Source organism: Ursus americanus, unplaced genomic scaffold (assembly GCF_024610735.1).
Source record: "Ursus americanus isolate L20-20 unplaced genomic scaffold, mUrsAme1.1.p SCAF_99, whole genome shotgun sequence".
NCBI lineage: Eukaryota > Metazoa > Chordata > Mammalia > Carnivora > Ursidae > Ursus > Ursus americanus.
Genome location: NW_028273681.1, coordinates 418,695 through 440,176, shown reverse-complemented (window position 1 = coordinate 440,176; position 21,482 = coordinate 418,695). Strand labels below are relative to the sequence as shown.

General features: G+C 37.1%; 1 long non-coding RNA gene across 1 annotated transcript; it reads right to left on the bottom strand.

Annotated features, from left to right (window-relative positions):
• Positions 1-860: 860 nt before the first annotated feature.
• LOC148106708 (uncharacterized) lies at positions 861-20,917 on the bottom strand. Its single transcript, XR_015723604.1, has 2 exons — positions 20,856-20,917; positions 861-2,896 (listed from the first exon to the last, which is right to left on the bottom strand). It is a non-coding gene; the product is annotated as an uncharacterized LOC148106708 (long non-coding RNA).
• Between the last annotated feature and the right edge of the window lie 565 nt (positions 20,918-21,482).

Genomic DNA, 21,482 nt, shown 5'->3' with positions numbered 1-21,482 from the left:
TTCCCAGATTGTTTTATTAAAACACTTATCTTCAATCATCCAAATGTGACTAAACACTATCTGAAAAGTCCCATAGTATTCCATACCTGTGAACACATTTACATTTTTGTGCTGAAAGATACATGAAAACAAAGGCTTAGATATTTGATCTTACTGATTTGAAGAAATGATAACATGAAAAGAGAGGTAAACGGAGGCTAAGAAAATGTAAAGTGTGTATTGTGGAAACAGACATGTTATCTGAAAAGTGAATTGTCTGAGGGAAATATAGATCTAAGAGGCATGCATGAAAAATGCAAAAGGAGAGAGACGTGATTGCATACAAATCTAAACTATTTTAACTAGTGCCTACTCATAAAAACACCATCATTTGAATCATATTATGGATTTATGATCTTCCGAAACTGAAATGTGATACCGCTCTCCTTCAGTGGTATGTCTCAGCATCACGACGAAGGCTATATATGTAGATACACACACATACACATTTATATACATACACAGATATATGTAAACTTATGATCTCATCGCTGTAACACTATATGTATATGATGAGACTGTTATTCTAGAAAGCAATAGAACACAGACATTTTAGTCAATTAGAAAAGAGAAAATGAGGTTCAGATACCAATTTCCGGGTTTCAGGCAAGACACATAACCTCTTTGGGCATCAATGTCCTTATCTGTAAAATGACAAAACATACCCTACTATGTATCTCTTGTGTAAATGTATAAAAAGGAGATGGTAGTTTTGAAAGTGGTTTTGGAAAACATGTGCAAGGGGTTCGGTAATGATTCACTGTAGGGAGTGACATTTCTGAAGGAGTCAGAAAGATAGGGGTAACAAAATTCATTCAAACTTAATAGGAAAAGTAGTATTTACTAACTGGCAGGCTTTTAAGATTACGGAAAGAACCAATTTTACATGAATACTATATCTATTCCTCTGAAAATGCTACAAAAATATAGGAATCCATAATGTTAGATATTTTCAAGTTTTGTAGTCAAAATAACTTCCTTAATATTTCTTACACATTTCTCATACACATATGCTTCACACATGCTCCCTATTTTTCAGACAAGGTCAATGTTTTCACTACAATTCATTTATATTGTTATTAGAACTATTTTCTAGGTCTGTTGATAAAATTTGGCCTCACACATTGATAACACATTTTTCTAATTACACTGTAATTTTCACTAGTAATTCTAGCTTTTTTGAATATACAAATCATTTCAACTTATTATATCATTGCTTTAACACTTCATACACATCTTGAGACATTTAGGCCACAAAAGATTATATTTAATATTAAAAGGATCAAATGTAAATAATTCTCAATTACTTATCCAAAGTGAAAACTTGAATAACGTGTATAGTCTAAATGTGCAAATAATCAGAAGATACAGATTTTTTACCCTCCTGCTACCGAATGTTTCCCTGAGTTGCTGTCAGAGACAATGTTTACAGTGTTGTGCTTTAATTCCTACTCTCTTGTCAAGACACCAATTGAAAGCAGAATGCTAAGAACTCAGTGAGAACTAAGAGTGATAAATGAAGTGCCAGCATAATTTGGAAATTGGAAAATGTGCCCTTGAAAACATATTAGTTCGCTCAGTTTGTAACGTGTAACAGCAGTATTGGTTTTCTCTCTTCACTGCTAGGTCAAGACACTGATGGAAGTAGGAGTCGGCCAAGCCAGAAACAGATCTTCAGCTGGGGTCCAGTAAAGAGTGTGGGAAGGCTTCCCCGAGGCTGGCAAATATCTCGCCCCAGTGGCTAACACCCCTTGCTCTGTCATTCTGCCTGAGATTTCACCCAAAATAACATTCGCTTATGTGGTTAAGCTCAAGTATTTCCAGGAAGCTTAAGCAAGCTACGGTAGCCATTCCAACTTCCAGAAAGTCTCCCTCTTTGCTGTGATTGATCAAAAAAAAAAAAAAAAGAGGTAATTTTTGGTGGAAAGCAGAAATGAATTTGGAGCACTGGGATATTTTTCAGAGAAGAGAGGCCTGGTAAATTTTAGTAGCCAACAGGAAACATGAAACATAGAAGTCAGGGGAGAATGAAAAAGGTGATACCAGGACATAAATAAACACAGAAATGGGCAGAGGAATAAAATAAATAAATAAATAAATAAATAAATAAATAAATAAATAAATAACAATAAGAACAATTATAATAACAACTCTCATGTCTTAAACTTTGCCCAGAGCAGTCCCAAAATATTCTATGTGGAGAAAGTGTAGGAACATGTCCAATGTGTAACTAAGATCAGTGCTCCCCTTGTGCGATGCCATGATCTTGCCTGGCTCGTGGCCTAAACAACTGGGTGAATCCTGAAATCTGCTCCACTCAGGAGAAAAGCTGGAGTGGCACATCGAATGTGCACATCTTCACAGCCTGGAACCTCAGGGTGGTTCCAGAACACTTTTCTCCTTTGCTTCCACATTGGTCCAGTTATGTAGTTCTATCAATACAGATAACAGAATGTACTCAGAGAATCAGATGAGCATGGACTCTCCACCAGGAAGGTAAGTCAACGTAACACAAAAACAGATATGGCTGTCAGAGTGGAACACGTGTCTTTTCCTAGCTGGGTATTTTGTCTCTCACAACACAACCTTGCAGACTATCAAGGATATAACAATTTTTGAAAGGGTCATGTTAGGAAAAGAAAATTATACACAGATGCAGCATTTTCCAATCTCTGTGCCATAGATAAGGTAGCTCTGAGAGTAACCAGGAAGGGGCTCGAATAGCGTGAGCCACTGGATCACTGTCACACACACTATAAGAAGCATGTCCTTTTACAGTAGGCTGTCTTACAAAAATGTCCATTTTCCGGGAGTGGCATAGTACCAACAAAAGATGTCTTTGTTCTCCATTCCCACACTGTTTAAGAAAAGGTGAAAAAACATGGGTTACTTAAATTATAGCACATCCATAGCACACCATGGAATACAAACAAGGACGAAAACATCCTTGAGGGGGCTTAACTAAAATATGTGTGCCAACAATGCTGCCATGCCTGTACAATAAGCACATAAAAATACCAAAACTAATTTATTAAATTAAAACACACAGAACTGTACACAGTACAGAACTTTTGCCAAAGTTCAAGGGTAACACACGTGAAGAGTTAACACCTTCCAGAGAGTCTTTCAGTAAATCCTGAAAATTCCTATCCTCAAGTCCCCTGCCTTTGAGAGTGCTTACTTCTAACTTCTGCCTTAGAATCTCCAGCCACCATTAGCACAATCTCCTCCTTACTAGCGAGGTTAGACCTTCCCTGACACAAATCCCTCTTGTCTTTAGGATGTAACACTAGGTCTGCATTATCAGTCTAGAAGGACCCTCTGGTGGCAGTTGTGGTGCAGGCTCCTAGTGGGTCATTTTGTGTTATCTCTGGTCCTTCGCGTACCTCCAAATAATATTAGCCGTGAGGCCATGGGTTTGACACTGCTAATTTCACAGAAGCATCTAAGGCATGAAAGGCTTCTCTTTGAGTATAAGGGTAAGTTACAGACCTTTATCTTTTATTTATTGGTAACGGTTGAATCAGATGTACGTGCATATATATTTACACACACACACACACACACACACACACACACACTCCTCTATGTCCCAAAGATTAACGCTGAGACTTATCTTATCCTGAAGTCTCCAAACTGCTTACTGAAATCAGGCAGATGAGATGAGAAGAGATGAGAAGGGGAGGGGAGGGGAAAGAGAGGACAGGAGAGAGTGGAAAGGGAGAGAAGAGAAAGAGGAGAGGAGAGGAGAGAAAGAACACCACAAATCTCAGTGGAACAGGCCATGCGTAAGAAGCAAGCTATGTGGTGAGAATGAAGAAGTGAGCACTAAAATTCCATCAAGAAACGATTCTTCAGCTCCACTGCCTGCCGCCACATGGGAACGAGGACCAGGTTTCCAGAGCTTCCAGTTCTTACACAGAAGCCAGGAATCCTCATGTACAATTTCTTATATGTTGACTTAAAATAGTTAAGTCTTGTGCAGACCAAACAAAAAATTTCCGTGAGAAGGATTTAGTCAATGAGCAGTGAGCGTGACCCTCAGTCTAAACAAATAAGAAGATAGGGAAACATCTGCCTAACTTCTTGATCACTGGCCGTTATTTCTCAACACCCGAGTTAGTACTTCTGGATTCTAGAGCATTGTTTCTTCCCCTTCTTCAATCAGACACTTTCAAATCATGCTGCCTCCCCTACACACACACCCCAACACACAAAGTGAGACTAAGAAAGGAGTCTACTGCTGAGCCAGGAACATATCTCTAAAAGTTACCCTATCCCAGTTACAAAGAACCCTGGAGGAAACTTCCTCCACCTGACCTGTTCGGACTTTTTATCTTATCCAAGACCCATTTCCCTGCCAGGCTCACTGGGGAAGTAGAAGGAGGATTCCTCTATTAAGTGTGTACTAAAACTATTGTCTCCTCCCTCGATCTACTCTTTCGATATGAGTTCAAGCTCTCATCACTTCTCATCCGGCCCACTTGTCAATTTACATGAAGTTCATCGCCGCCCTCTAATCCAAACTTCCCACTGTTGACAATATCCTTGCTTATGCCTTAGACACCATCAAAGACACACCAAAGTCACTCTGCATTGCCTTGGACTTTCTTATGGTTACCAACTGTGACCACAGGCTCTCATGTACGTTCTGTCCTCCTATTATACTCATCCCCAGACTTAAATCCCCCTTAACACTGATCCTTGAAATTGGTGTTTCAATCAAAATCCATTCAACCACAGTCAGGATTATTTAAATTGAAAATAATGTAATAATGACAATTTAGTGAAACATGTTAGAATCAGAGACTTGATTTAAGACAGAAGGTAAGATTTTTAAAATGAGAGATTACTCAACATTCTTCAAGCCACATTTCTTTATTTTTTATTCTCATTCACATAGGATTGATGTTATACCTAAGATAGTTGTAAAGATTAGAACTTAGAAGGAGGAATATATGCATGTATTCTTTTAGGAGTTATCTTCTGAAACCTTTGACTATCACCAATATTGAAGATAAAGAAATGTTTTGACAGGCTCTTGGATTTCTCATGTTGTATTTCTATCAAGAATTATGCTTAACTTGTATGCTCATGCTACAAGTTAACTGCCTTTTCAACATTCTTTACAGTCTTCTGCATGACAAAAGATACCACAAAGGAAATCAAAGACAAGCAAATTAATAAGGAAATGACAAAACAGTAAATAAGGTTAAATGGATAAAGATACAAATAGCAAATTCACAGAAAAACCTATACAATGGGACACAAAATTATGAAAAAATCCTTATGAAAACATGTGCAGTCCCATTAATAATCAGGATTGTACCATAAAACAGCAATGGGATTTTTTTAAAAAATCAACTAAATACTATTTATTGTTGGATAATTTTAAGTGTAAGTGAGAGTATAAAGAAATGGACATTCCTAAACTGGGGATGAAAATGCAAATTGGTATACAACCTGTTTGGAAGGAAAATTAATTAGGGAAATTAAATATGCACATACTTCGTGATGCAAGATTCCATTTGCCAGCATGTACACCAGAGAAAAGTGTGTTACATCTTCAAATAGGCAGACACTGAGTGCTCTGCATGGCTGTCTGTAGGAGGATAGTGCATTTAGAAAAAAATGGGACAGAAACAGATAGGGAGTGATAATTTCAAAAATCCAGATACAAACTATGGGTGATTTGCTGCCATTTATGTCACCAATATTTAGTGGAAGAACAAAGACTTAGGGTCACCTTAGAAACCATGAAATGTATGTAAATATCAATCTTAAAGCTTTGGGAATATTTATCGATCTTTATAATTTATAGGTAATGGGCACTGGATGCTTGATCATCTGATGATGTTAGTTCATCAGATTCTCAAACAGTTCATGACTCAGAAGATGAACAACGTTTTTAGAGTTAATAAAAAAGGATTACTGAATCTATTATATATATTTTGATTTTAGGATTTAAAATGCTTTTTGTACTTCTCACAGTCAACACCGAGGTCTATGATACAAAATACATTGATAATAATATTTACAATATAGGATTGTTATAGGGGTTTCTTGAGGTAATGTATGTAAGTACCCTACGGATATGCGAACCGCAAGGCTGGTCTGTGGGAGGGACTCATTATGTTGGTCAGTCATGCTAGTATTCCACTGACTCAGCAACTCTCTCTAAAATAATGGTATTTATGAATTCAAGACATACTTTTCATGAATAGCAAGAACTTGCTCTATGACAAAAATAAACATAACAATTTTGTTTCTGTTGAACACCAAGCCAACTCTTTCCTTTCAAACCATGTTTACAAGGGAAATACTCATAAAGCTGAGATGGCTGGTGGTTCTAGGGATCACCTAGAAAATGGATTGTCAGAGATTGATTAGACACTGACTGGAGACACCAAGTAAGACAACAGTAACAAAGTAAGCAAGCTATCTGTGATTCAGAAACTGATAATCAAAAGTGCAGTGATCAGCTACTATTACAGCAACCAAGTGATTTCCTCCAGTTCGGGCTTTATTTCTGATATAGCGTCATATGTTATCAATGAAAAAAATAATAACTAAATCTCCCTTCTCCTAATTTCCAGTTCCCTTCAAGGGAAACAATAATTTTATCGCCCTATTGCTAAAATGAGGTTGCATTAAATACATCTGCTCTCTAAACTTTCTGATGTGGTACTGTAAAAGTAGTTAGGTTTCCACTGTAAGACTGAATGAAATCAGTGGCCGTAATTAGGACCCAACTTACGTCATAACAGTACCTGAAAGGGGGGGGGGGGAGTATTTATCTCAGTGTTCCTGCTTTTCCATTCTTGGAAGCCGGTTTGGATGGATCCCAATGCCCTATAAGTCCTCCTGCGTTTGACTATTATCGGTCTCCTCCCCAGGAATCATTCTGCCCAAACCAAAACTCCACTCAATAGATAAATGCTACCAACCACGGAAAGGGAAAATTGAAAACTTGTAAGTATTCCCCAATATTAATGTGCCTGAACAATCATATTTAATTGGTTCTCAGGTCTATTATTTGTTCTGTCTACCCAAAGAAAGTTCTATTGTAGTTATTTCAATGATAAACTTGCTTCTTCTCAAAAAGTTTTATTATTCTGAGAAATTGCTTGAAAATAGCAGAAGTTGTAGTGGGGTAGTGAAGGCCTGATAATACATTCTAAAGGTTTTTTTAATAGTGTAATTTATGTTAAAACTTGTCCTAATACATTGCAAGATCACTTAGATATTTTATTTTAAATACTGTATGTAGCTTTCTCACAGCTCTAGTGCCATTTCCAGTAAAATGAGATTTTCATGAAAGACATTAAAAATCATGTTGCACTTAAATGGTGATATTGTTTCAATCTTTCATCAGGCGAGGTCATTTTCATTCAGAAATTTGACATTCATCTAGAACATTCTGTATCTAAGAAAAATGAAATGCCTACAGTTGCTTCAATTTCCAGACTTAACTACTTTTACATAAGAGTCGAGTTCCTCTTCAGCCCACTAAGGTACTCACACATCTTCTTTATTCTTTAAGGCCAAACTGTCCTGAAACAGCTCCCCTGGAAATCTGACATAGTTACAGAAAAGAGCCATAAAATGTCTTATTAAGGGATTCAAGCTCGCAATCATTAACATGTAGATATGTATTTCACTTGGGTATAGAAATTAACCTACTATGCTTTATTTATTTTTAAATTTTATACATTGATACCCCTTGTACATTAATACCCCTAATCTGGGATTCAGGGGAGCTAATAAACACACATTTCCTCCTGTTCCTTTTCTTCCTCCTCCTCACTCATTAGTTTTCTTCTCTAAGAATACACATTAAGAAGTTAAATGCTAAAAACTGAAATTCAACAGGAGACTTTTGCATGTTTGCAAAGACCTCTGATGTTTCTAGTTAAACACATACCTTATCTCCTTACTCTCACCTAATTTCTTTTTTTTTAAATTTTTTTATTATATGTTAGTCACCATACAATACATCATTAGTTTTTGACATAGTGTTCCATGATTCATTGTTTGCGTGTAACGCCCAGTGCTCCATGCAATACGTGGCCTCCTTAATACTATGCTTTTTTTAATACAAAAGGAGGCAGTCTGGAGAGATTTGAAGGAAACACAAAGGCACAATTAAATATTAACAGTTCTTGATAGATACAGAAAGAGAAGCAGGTACAGTTAAACTTTCATCTGATACAGGCTGGGATGAGGATATCTGTGCCTAGAGGCAAAAGTAAGGAAATAGGAAAATGTACCGATTTTGCTGATGATGTATCCTAAATACATGCTTTATTTTGGTTTCCTTCTGAAAAAATTTACTTTTCCTATAATTTACACTTGTATTCCTTGTTTGATTACAAAACAATTTTACATAAGTTATGTCTTTGGACTTTTACAGTATTGTATGTTAGAGCAAGTTTTGGCTATTTAACAATGAGGAAATGGAACTTAAGTGACCTCCCATAGGTATATATGTAATAAGTTGAAGAGCAGGGTCATATACCCTATGTCTTGTGTTTCACTAAGTTTTTTAGGCATCATGTTATTGTCTTAGGGGAAAAAAACCCTGCTTTATGAGCCTATAAAGAACATTTTGACACCCTTTGATTTATAAGATTTGTTAGTTGGGCATGCATCAGATTTTCTTTAGTGCACAACAAAATAAATTTAGAAGAGTAAGAATAATTAAAATTCCTAAAGACAACATTGAGTAAATATTTTTAAAAATCAAAATACTATCAAAGTTAACACACACACGCACCCACACACATACGCACACAGCACAAATTTCAAGATACACAGCACAAGAATTTAAAGTCTATCTCCCTTCTGTCTCTTGCTGCCAGAAGTATCCCAGCCAAACAATTATATCTCCCAAGCGAAGATACTGAAGCATGATTTCTTTTTGCTTCCCTGCCCTTTATTTTTAACACAATGATTCTGTCCTACAAATTAGTTTCAACTTTTATCACTTAGCTCCATGGACAAGTGTGCTTGCACGCGCACACACACACCTGGGGACGCACACACTCTTCGTTCCGTATCAGCACAGGATCTTCCTTATTTTAATGGCTATAGAAATGTGTTATAATTTATTTGACCAGTTGGACATTTATTTCCAAATAAATCTTGCACAGATGTCATTTAGATAGCATGTATGTCACTGGATAAATTCCTAGAAGGGGAATTATTAAGCAAAATGAATTATACATTTCAATTTTGAGAAATATTGCCAAACTGCCTGTTGTATTGTATTAATCTATATTTCCACCAGCAATGCATGAGAATGCATGCTTTCCTGACACCCCATTGACACATTGTGTCAGTAATTTTTTTTTTTAAACTATAGGAATAGGATAGGATGGGGCGCCTGGGTGGCACAGCGGTTAAGCGTCTGCCTTCGGCTCAGGGCGTGATCCCGGCGTTCTGGGATCGAGCCCCACATCAGGCTCCTCCGCTATGAGCCTGCTTCTTCCTCTCCCACTCCCCCTGCTTGTGTTCCCTCTCTCGCTGGCTGTCTCTATCTCTGTCGAATAAATAAATAAAATCTTTAAAAAAAAAAAAAGGAATAGGATAGGTATGTTACATAGCTGAGTTTCAATTTGTATAAGTGAGGATGAGATTTTTCCCCACATGCATGTCATCTTCCCAATCCTTCATTGGACATTGGTCTTTTCCCAACTGATTCACATGGATGCTGGACATGTTAAGAATATGAATTACTTAACTGTTAAAGGAATTATAATTTTTTCCAGTTTTATCTTTTGTTTGTAGAAGTTTATATGCAGTTTTACTTTAATGTAATTAAACACAGCTATTTATATATTTTTGAGCTCTTTGTCATTTTAAAAAAGCTTTCTCCAATCCAACACCATAGCATTTGAGTTGAGCTTTGCCTTGATAAGTTAACTAGTGGTATGTTTTATATAAAAATGTATCATGCAGATGAAGGAATTATCCTATTGGAAAAAAATATCTCCTATTTAAATTTTGGAGTTTGAGATAGTCAACATTTTGCTTTTTGCATGGTTAATATTCAAATGCACAGGCATTGGAAAACAGGCCTAATTGTTTCTAAAGCTATTTCTGGTTCTAAATGATAAAACCACATCTTTGACACAAACAAAGATACTTTGTTCTCATTTCCAGTAGAAACTGACAGCCTCCAAGTCATCTAGTAGTTACCCTAAAGGATCCAACTATAATTAAGATGTAGGAGATGTAGTTTACATCCCTTTGACCAGAATTAGAATTGTATTTGTCAAAATATTTTTCTTATGTTTATTCTAGCTGAAACTAGAAGCTACTTCTCATGAAGTAGATGGTGTAAAAGCATTTGTGGTTTTGTATCTTTACTGAGATTTTACAGTTTTCTGGTGATATTTCTATCTGTGGACTCAAAGCCTCGTAATTAATCATATATGTTGAAAACGCCTTACGTATGTTCTTCATGACATGAAACTGTATTTTTTGAGTGACTTAAATGGGAGTATCTACACATAAACCTATTGCTCTTTTTATATTGATATATACATTTAGTCCAAAAAGTATACAAGTATACTGTTGGATAACAGTAATATTTTGAAGGGATATTCTATAGATTCATGGCTTTGTTCTTTTGTGAGAAAAGATTTTCCCTTTTTAAAAAAGAAAACTATACTCACATTTCTCGGTAAGGCAATTCTGTGTAGTTAAATCAGAGAAAGAACGTTTTGTAAGGTTTAGAGAACGCTTTCAGGAGAAACTACAACATAGACTTGCAGTTAGTATACGTGAGTTAGTATAAGTGAAGTAATTATTTAAAGTCCAAGGACTTCATGTGAATCTCCAGAGCAAGTCAAAGCATACCAAGAATTCTCAACATAAAAGAGAGGAGTTGGGTTTGTACATGAATAAGATAATCAGATTTTAAAATTCCAATGTAGTTATCTAAACAGTCCGCCCATACCAATTGTAAATTGTATTCACTTACTTAAAATGTGTAATTCTACCCAAAAGTTCATTTGTCCCTATAATTTACTTAAATGATGTACTTTTAACCAAGATTTCAATTTCATTGATGTCCCTATAATAACGTGGAAAGTAAAATGGAAAATTCGAACATTTATCCCACATGGAGCAATATGGAAGACTCTAAATAAGAGACTTCAAATAAATACCTTTTTATACAATGAATTGCTTTGAATGAACCAAATTTCCAGTGTTAGTGACATATAAATGGAGATGAAGGAAAATCTTGTCTTTTACTTCTATTTTTATTATTACATACAGAGATAAGATTTTAAACAACAGAAGGAATAAAATCAAATATTTCAGAAAAATAGAAAGTTTTGAGGAGTAATTGTATATGGCATTGTTTATCCATGAGTATGATTTGGTAGCTCTTTCAACCCAGGTGGGAAAAGCAGGAGAGCAGCCCTGTGGGTGGGAGTGTGGGGTAGAGTGGGTGGGTGATTGGCACCTACAACTCCCAGACATATCCTGTGCAGGATTTAATACTGTAAGTGTGATGGAACTTCACTTTAACATTCCATAGCAGAGTGTAGCTTTGACATAAAGTGACTCTACCTTCGATCCACAGCAAGATGGTTAATTGCAAGTACAGAAGAACCCTATTAGGCAGTACTTCCTTAGACGATGACTACGGAGTAGTTTACCTGCCTCTTGGCCACAATTTTTGTAAGCGAAAGGCCGCCTAACTCCCTAAAGTTGGCTAGTATCCATTGCTTGCTTCTAAGCCAGTGCATTTCTTCTGCTCAATTTCCCAATTAAATCTGGTCTTTCTTTGGGATCAAGTAAGTGAGCTGTAAGTAATAAATAAAAATACTAGCTAGAGAACAGGTGGATAGGTAGTGAAGGTAAGAGTTTGCCTGGAAGGAATAGAAAGAAAATACAAACATATTAAGAGTCTCTAAAAAGTTAATACACATTGAATGTGAATGTAACTACTCATTTTTTTAAAACTGTGACTCTGTCTAAAATAAAAGAGATGCTTTTCTGTGTGACTTTGGGATAATTATCTTTTATTAAAAAAAAAATCAAAATCTGTCCATGCGTTCCCAAGAACATGTACTTTGGCAATTAAATGCAGCAGTAGGGCTATCAGAATGGGAAGTATTTTAGCAATTATTAGTTCATAAAATAACCTTGATTTCTTTTTGAGTCAAGTTCATATGTTTTAAGTGGGATATGCATGGAGCACTTTACTGTGGTTTACAAAAAAAACTATTTCATATGGGAATCTGATCTCCATCAAAGCATTAAATCCTAGTCAATCACTAAAACCACTAGATCTCAATCACGACATCACCTTTTAGGTTTACAGTTCTTCCTCCTATGTTGGAGGTTCTCAGAATAACAAAGTTTTTCAACTAGATCCAGGAGAACTATGGAGGTCCTCATGTCAGACAGGTAGGTAGCAGAATTTCAAAAATCACATTTGGACAGTCAGGTGCCTTTCTCAGTTTGCTACGTAAATTTGCCACAGCCTAACAAGTCTACCATTTTATGTTGCAACCATGTAAGTTATATACTATTTTCCAAACTGAACTTTTAAGAGTAAAAGGGACACCGATAATAAGGATACCAGGAAAACAAACATAATCTGGGCCTATTCCAGGCTAACTGGAACTTAATGGCCACCTTACCAGGGAAGTGTTAGGGTCCTTTGCTTCTATTTCAAGAATGCAAATATTGACTTTGATATTTATATTGATTAAAGCAGGAAAAACATTACATCTCAATTTCTTCTGATGAAATGTGGATACACCATTTAGAATGATGGCTCACCCTTTCACATCCTATGATCTACCAATCTCGTTACCACTTTTTAAAGCTGGTTCGTACAGAGAAAACCCAAAACACCACTTGTTTTAATATTGTAAATAAAAGACTTGAAACAGGGTAACAGGATCTCTGAAAAGCCAGGCCTTAAAAGGCATAAAATTGCAAGTCATTGTAATGTTGATCTTTATCCCCAAGATGATTTTGATGATGATAAGGTTTGTTATCATTCCTTGGATGAGTGCTGTATGCCAGGTGTTTTGCTATGTGCTTTTCATATATTAACTTTCCTCGCCTATCCAACATCACTCTCAATCTGTCCAGATTTGCTTTATTCTAAGAAGAAAAATCAGTCATAGATAAGTTTGATTGATTTGTTTAAAGAAGCCCAGCTAGTCACCCAATGGAAGCTTCTGTGTTCAAACTGGGATACAATTCCAATCCCCATGCTCTTCTTGAATAAGCTACAATACCTTTATGTCATCTTTCTTAGGAATTTTAGGATTCCTCCTGACATAGTACTGTGGTCAGCCTTGTTCCCACTGCTGACTTTTACATTAAGGAATTAGTGGAGACATTTGAGGCCATCAGGAAACAGAACATGATGTACATTTGCCAATGTGTAAAGAAGGAAAATGTCCACATTACTAGCAAAATAATAAAAGCCACGTGTACCTAATCCACAGCAAATAATATTGACCGGAGACAATAAACCGTGGGAACTGACATGGGATTGGAAGATAAGAAATTCTTAGTAACTGCTTTGTCAACGCCAAATTCCCCATGAACTCCTCTTTGCAGCCCAGTAATAAGGGGCTCCTCTACCCTGCCACCTACCAGGCAGTCACATGAGGAGAGATGGGAGGTCTACCCAGTACACGTTCCATAGCAGGCACCAGAACACCTACGTGCTGGTAAATATCTGTTAATTGCAAGAAGGACCTAGAATTAACTAAATCAGGGCATTAGTCAAATGGATAGGAGTATTTCCCATCTGCAAGGCCTCTTTTTTCATTAAGTTAGTATTAATATATGACTATTATCATTTCCATCTCTCAAATCAGAAAACCAGGCACAGCAACGTTACTAATTAGATCACACCCTTTCTAAGTGATATAATCAATTAAAAGATCTGGGTATTTTAATTTGAATAAGACTGTAGGCTTAAGTACTATGCCCCACTCTGCTTTTACTAAATTCTACAAATAAAAATTTAATTTGCAATACTGAAGAAAAATCATTAAAGTACAGATATGTTCGATTTTTAAAATGAAGTGCTTCTATTATTTCAATCCACATTATTATAAAGCTATATTTAAAAAAAAATTATCTTCAAAATGTTAACAAGGTTGCCCAGGTCTACTCCTTAAATGATCTGAGCTAATCATCCTGCTTGGCCACTCCCTGACATCTCGATTTCAAGAAATAAAAGTTCTAGATGAAAACATGTGCTGAAGTGGTGATTGGAAATCAGGCATATTTCACTTCATCAGCTACACGAAGTATCAGGGATTATGTGATGTTTCTACGTACACCTTGTCCTGATAGAAATAAAGTTGCATTTTTACCTATATTGTGATTTTACGAAAGGATCACTATTTGTCTTTCTCTCTACTCTCAGCTTCATTCTAGCAACTAATACTAATTACAGGAAGGTTGAATCGCCATCACGTGTGATTAACTTCAATGGCGTCCCTTTCTCCTCCACTTCAGACATCCTCTCCTTTCATGGAGTTCTTCTCAAGGCCACTTAGGACATCGGTGACACCTACAGAGAATACTAAAACCAAACTTATTATGAAAAGTAGTAGGGAGAGCCACTTTAGACAGGAGGAGGCATCTGGGGAAACCCAACAATAACAACAAAGGTAGAGCTGGAGCAAATGAAGATTGCAGCTGTGTCCCTACATCCCTTAGCACTATGGGAAAGATGAAGTAGGAAATGCTTTAAAAAAAAATTACACCGAATTTTAAAAAATTGTTTAACACTGTTTAATCCTGTTTAAAGCATACAAGAGAGTATCATTAAAAACTTCTCGAGAAACAGCTGTGTTTTGATGCTTTGCTACTTAGAAATGTAACAATGGAAGATGTAGGGTTGGAAGGGTTTAGATTTCATGTGAGCATTCAGGGTAAAGAGAGCGGAGCACTGGGATAAGGCACAAAGAGAAGCTGGAGAGAGAGACAGCAAGAAGATGGCGGACTTGGTATGACATGCCAACCTTAGTGGGCTCGGCTACCACCCTGAAGGGCAGCTTCTTAGTCAGACGACAGGAGAAGAATGAGACACAGCTCAGTCCCTACAGATTCAGTGAGGACTTGGTCTCAGTTCTGAGATTCAGAGGTAAAACTGGTACTGCTGTGCTCTCTGTGGGTGGGTTCTGGCACTTGGCTAACAGCAGAAGAACTACTGCATAGGGGAGAGAGACAAGACTTGCCCCAGGGCTGTATATAGTCAAGGTGTACTTGAAAGTAAATCTGTCTTCATAAACCAGTAAGAAAAAACAAACTTCACTCATAGTGGGCAAGTTAAAACTAGACTTATATCTTTTTATTTTCACATCTTGCTTTCTTTTATTTTTAAAAGACTATTTGAGAGACAGAGAGAGAGTGAGCAGGAGGGGCAATGGGAGAGGGGGAGAAGCAGACTCCCCACCGAGCATGCAGCCTGATGTGGGGGCTCGATCCCAGGACTCAGAGATTGTGCCCGGAGCCAGTCAGATGCTTAACCAACTGCGGGGTGAGGCGCCCCTCACATTTTGCTTTAACGTCATTTTGTCTTGTAATGGAAATGTATATATGTTTTATCCATATTTGCCTTTATATTTAATAAACAGCTATTTTTATATAGGTAAAACACTTTGAATTTTAGTAAACTATGACCATATAAAGGACGCTTTCTCAGAGCACTGCTTTTGTCTGTCAAGCAGCTACGTCATTTAGTGGAAACTAAGCCAAACTGTAGCCATAAGCACAAGCATGGTACTCCAATATATATGCTCTTTGAATGCATATTAATCACATATTACACTCTCAAATGGCTACTTGGACCAAGCAAGTAATACATGAATGAAACGAGCCAAGATAAGAAAAATCATAATTGTTGGGGCGCCTGGGTGGCACAGCGGTTAAGCGTCTACCTTCGGCTCAGGGCATGATCCTGGCGTTATGGGATCGAGCCCCACATCAGGCTCCTCTGCTATGAGCCTGCTTCTTCCTCTCCCACTCCCCCTGCTTGTGTTCCCTCTCTCGCTAGCTGTCTCTATCTCTGTCAAATAAAATAAATAAAATCTTAAAAAAAAAAAAAAAGAAAAATCATAATTGTTGAAATCTATGGTAAACTGATGTGTATTTGCCATGGCTAAAAGGACTCGACTCCAGAAGATTTCTTCCCTGTAGAAAGTGAACTCCATGTTGGCAAATCCCACAATTTTCAAAAGCCAGGTTACATGAAATTTCCCGATTTTTAAAAGTTATTCAATTAAAAAATACTACAGAGGTAAAAACAAAACAATACCACTCACAACAGTCATTGCAATAGAAATACATCTGCTGAATGAATTTGGCTTACAGGCTGCCAGTTTATGACTTCTGATCAAATTTTTGAAATTATCTTTGGGAGGGTGGGGAGGGGAAGACTCAATTTGAAAGGAGCCACATGTAGTTTTGCAAGAGAATTTGTAGACGTCAAGTATGCACTCAGAACATTGCCCAAGGGAAAACGAAAACTAAAATAAGACACATTAAGGTTAATACTCAAAGGAAGGCAAAGTCACTCCTTTGCTATCATGCAGACGTACATTCACACATGATTGCTGGCTGTAAGACCAAATCAGTCTGTGAGACTAAACCAGAAAAAGTAAAAAGAATATAAACAAGCAAAAATAAAAGAAATATAAAAATCTTTCAATTTCTCATAGACAAGGACTAGAAATCCAATGTCAATAAAAACAAACAAACAACCCCACCAAACAACTTCCCTAGGTATTACCTGGCAAACATGGGCATTAATCACAGTTTCACACTAAACTGCAGATTTTATAGCAGTATTTGCTGCAATAAAACTTGCTTAGTCTTAGCGCTAGTTGTAATTTATGTTTTGTTTAGATGAATTCATGAGTTCTCTGTACCTAAATTTAATTAAGGAATGAAAATAAATAGTTTAGCTTATGTGCTTGCTTTGAAAAATAGATATAAATAAAAGGTAATAGTACATGGGTGATGGACACTGGGGAGGGTATGTGTTGTAATGAGCACTGGGTATTATATAAGACTGATGAATCACAGACTGTATCCCTGAAACAAATAATACATTACATATTAATTGAATTTAAATTAAAAATGTTTTAATAAAAAAATAAAATGTAATAGTACATTTAAAACCACATTTTTCATGGTAAGTATGTCCTATCTACTGGTGAGTTGATTACCAGAAAACATAGCAGGTGCCAATGGGGAATGTAAATATAGTTATTGACCTACTGTGTCAGTGACAAGAGATTAGTCTCTTTTTCCAGGAGGTTGTAATTAGCCTTGCAGAAAATATTCATTCCATACCAAATTAGACTACACATTGTATTTCTGTCACTGAATGTTTTCCTTGATGGTTGTCTGAGTAAAACAAATTGGATGTAGGTTGAAGGTATATCATTCAGGCACCTTCTTTCAAAAGTAATTAGGGTCTTACTCACTTGAAACCAGATAACTACATTTAATGTAATCTTAAAAGGGCCCCTAAGGATTGTTTTCCATTGGTAAATGAATGAGAAGTGGAACAAATTGACTTTCATGATCACTAAAGTTTAGAAGAACTAGGAAAAGAAAATAATGCTGAATCGAAAATTTAGTCTCATAAGACTAATAAAGGTAAAATACTTTTTTTCATTTATTCTCATGTAACCCCCAAGGGATTTTTGTCCAGTGAAAGTGGCACATGGAAGGATGTTCCACAAAGACTCATTCAGTGATCAGCTCAGCATGGTTCCACACTAGACCTCCAACCAAATGAGAGCTAGACACTCATCCCCTTGGCTTCAATTCATTTAGGAAAAAAAGTGTATCTTTGGATAGCTCACTGTACTCCATGCTAGCACACCAGGATGATAAGACTTCATTCCTGACTCAGAATATAGGTGGAGACCCATCACTGTCTGACCTAAACCAGGCCACCTGTAATTAGAAAATAAATTCACTACCAGACCAAGAACTAGGTTAGTAGATACACAAAGATTTTAGGAGTAACATCATAAAATTAGAACAGAGGAGATCTTGAAGGGAAAAAAAGGGTTTGGTAATTATTAATGGGCAGAAATGCTAATGATTTTAAAAATTCAGCAATTTTCAGAAGAAATCTTTCCCCAATTTCAAGTATTTCTAGAAAATGAATCTAGATGCAGTTTTGAATAGGTTTGTATACCAGAAAACATAATTATATTTGATTTTTCTTATTTTTCTATGTCCAGTGTAAGAAAAAAATTGTACTAAATCACTGCAGGTACTGTCTAAGTCATATTCAACAATATATTTTAGTCTTCGAATGTACCCTACTAAAAGAAATACAATTTGTGAATCAAATAAAAGCTATTTTAAATTTCACTCTGCCAATTTCTAAAATGTATTCAGAAATTTATATGAAAATTATTTCAATGACCACTGTGCTTAAATCTCTTATTTTAAAATATACATTTTCTTATTAAATCTATTTATTTGAATTTTAATTAACATTTGAATATGTTAATTTGTAAAGATACTTAAATATGCCAATGCTCCTATTTCCTTCCTCTGGGTGGGTATTTGAAACACATTTCTGTAAATTTAAAGGACCCTTTAAACTTTGAAAACATAGCTATTATTTTGTACTTTCAAAACTTGGTGTTGCCTATGACCCTTTTTAACTGAATGTCTTCTAAGCAGTAAGCCTGCCACACTTCACCCATGTAATGGACACCCTGTGGATAAAATCATGATGCTTCATCTTCCTGACAGCATTCTCTTCTCTCCTGAGGGAACTTCTAATGGGATGACTCCAGTGTCTTGAATGTTTCTTTCAATTTCCTTCATATGATACACAGCCTATTCTTATTATGCTGTTTTTTTTTTTTTTTTTTTGTAAAAATTCTCATCTAGAATTTGGCCTACTGTAGTGTATTGCTTATAGGACTCTCTTTTCAGCAACTTTGAACAGATTATTGAGGTTTAATTGACATACAATTAACCACACATGTTGAAGGATACAATTTGATAAGTTCTGAGTATGTAAATAAACATATATTGGTCAAATTCTAAAAAGATATGTTGAAATATTTGTTTCTTCAGGATGTGAACTTATTTGGAAATAGGGTAACTGCAGATGTAATTAGTTAATATGAGGTCGTATTGGAATTCCAATATGACTAGTGTTTTTTTTTTTTTTTTTATGTTAGTCACCATACAGTACACCATTAGTTTTTGATGTACTGTTCCATGATTCATTGTGTATAACACCCGGTGCTCCATGCAATACCTGCCCTCCTTAATACCCATGACCGGGCTAACCCATCCCCCACCCCCCTCCCTTCTGAAACCCTCAGATTGTTTCCCGGAATTCATAGTCTCTCATGGTTCGTCTCCCCTCTGATGCCCCCCCCTTCATTTTCCCCTTCCTTTAAGAAGTGGGAACTTTGGAAAAAGACACAGATGCAGGGAAGATGGCCATATGAAGATGGAGGCAGAGACTGCAGGGATATTGCCCCAAAGCCAGAAACACCCAGGACTATTACAGACTGGAAGAAGCAAGGAAGGATCCTCCCGTAGAGACCTCAGAGGAAGCATGACCCTGGAACACATTGAGTTTGAACTCCTAGTCTCCAGAACTGACGTCATAAAATTCTGTTACTTCAAGCCAACCAGTTTGTGGTAATTTATTATAGTTGCCCTAGGAAACTAATAAAATTTGCAATCAGGAAACCGACAACAAAAATAGCAAACAAATGCATCACCTCAAAGAGTTACATGATCCCCTTGCCATTGACATTTCCCTAACACTCACCCCATCCCCATGAAACCACTGAACATTTTTCTGTCATCCTAGATTGCATTTTCTACAATTTTACATATATTTTACATAAATTTATAAGAATTCTAGAATTATATGAAATACAGACATATGGCATGCACTGGATTCTTTCAGCGTAATTATTCTGAGACTCATTCATGGTGTTGTTCATTCACGTGCACATTCACTTGTTGCTCCTTTGTGTTAACAAACAGTATTCCATTACATGACTTTACCACCATCAGTTCATTCACTCACCTGCTGACATACATTTAGATGGTTTACAAAATCCTGGCTATCTGAAATACACCAGCTATATACATCATCCGAGTGTACAAATATCTGTATGGAGTTACACTTTCACTTCCCTTGGGTAGAGAGACCCCTAACTGTGGAATCACTGGGTCACAAAGCAGGTAAATGTTTACATTGTAAAGCAACTACCAAACTGTCTTCCCAAATGTATGAGAATTCCAGTTCCTCCACACCCTTGTCAACACTCAGTATGTGTATTAATTGTTCTTGGTTATTTTCTGTATATTATGACGTTCTGACCTCTCTTGGGAGCCTTCAGACCCGGGAAGAGACTACCCTTCCCGGAGCTAGAGGATATCTGAAGATAATGACAACCTTCCCACAAGCATGTTTTCACGTACACACCAAGCAGTGCACTGTCCGTGCCCCAACTATGTCTTACCCAGCTCTCCCTCCCACGCCCGTACGGTCGTGTCCCCTTGCTGGGGAGCACACGTGCCAGGACCGCAGCGGTGCCGGAAACCGTGGAGAGTACCGAACCCCGTGGACATGATGCCCTTTCCTATGCCTAAGCCCCTCTGACAAAGCTTAATGCCTACAGGAGGCACTGGAAGAGACACAGCAGTACCCAGTAAAAAAAAATAGCATCATTATAGCAATATACGTTCACAAAAGCTCATGAACGAATGTGGTCCCCCTCTCCCCAAATCCCTTATTACAACGCACTCACCCTTGTCTCTGTGACGTGCTACGAAACATCCACAGCAGGACAGGAAGTGGGACGAACCAGACGGGCGCGCCATGTGAAGCAGCTTTGGCAACCGGCTATTTACGCTCCGACCGGAAGGAGGTGGAGCCACAGCTGCTCCCTGATGCAGGTGCAAGTGCGGAGCTGAAGATGCGGAGTCCGGTGCTTTCTCTGCCCTGAATGGGTTTCAGGCAACTAGAGACCACCTCTGTGGCCCCAGACGCACCAGAGTAATTCGAACCAGCTGAGCCTAAAGTGTTGACTCCTTCTTGCCTTGTCTTTCCTGGGGGAATTCCAAGGCGGCTCTGGCACAACTGCCTTCCTGGTTGGATTTACACTCTATTATTAAAGAAAGTCTTTCGTATTGATTTGTTTTTTCAAAAGTCTTCCCTAATTCATCTGTCTGTTCTGCCTCATCATTCCTTTTTGATAGGCATCGAGCATTCTCGCATCTGCAAGGATGAAAATACGGTAGCTATTTATGAGACCGCCATGAAATTGGAAAGGTTGAAAATCAGTTTTTGATACAGATTTCCATAAATAATTTTATTATTATATGCCTAATCTCTAACTGCTGAATGCTAGATGAATCTCTTACTTTGTTTTCTT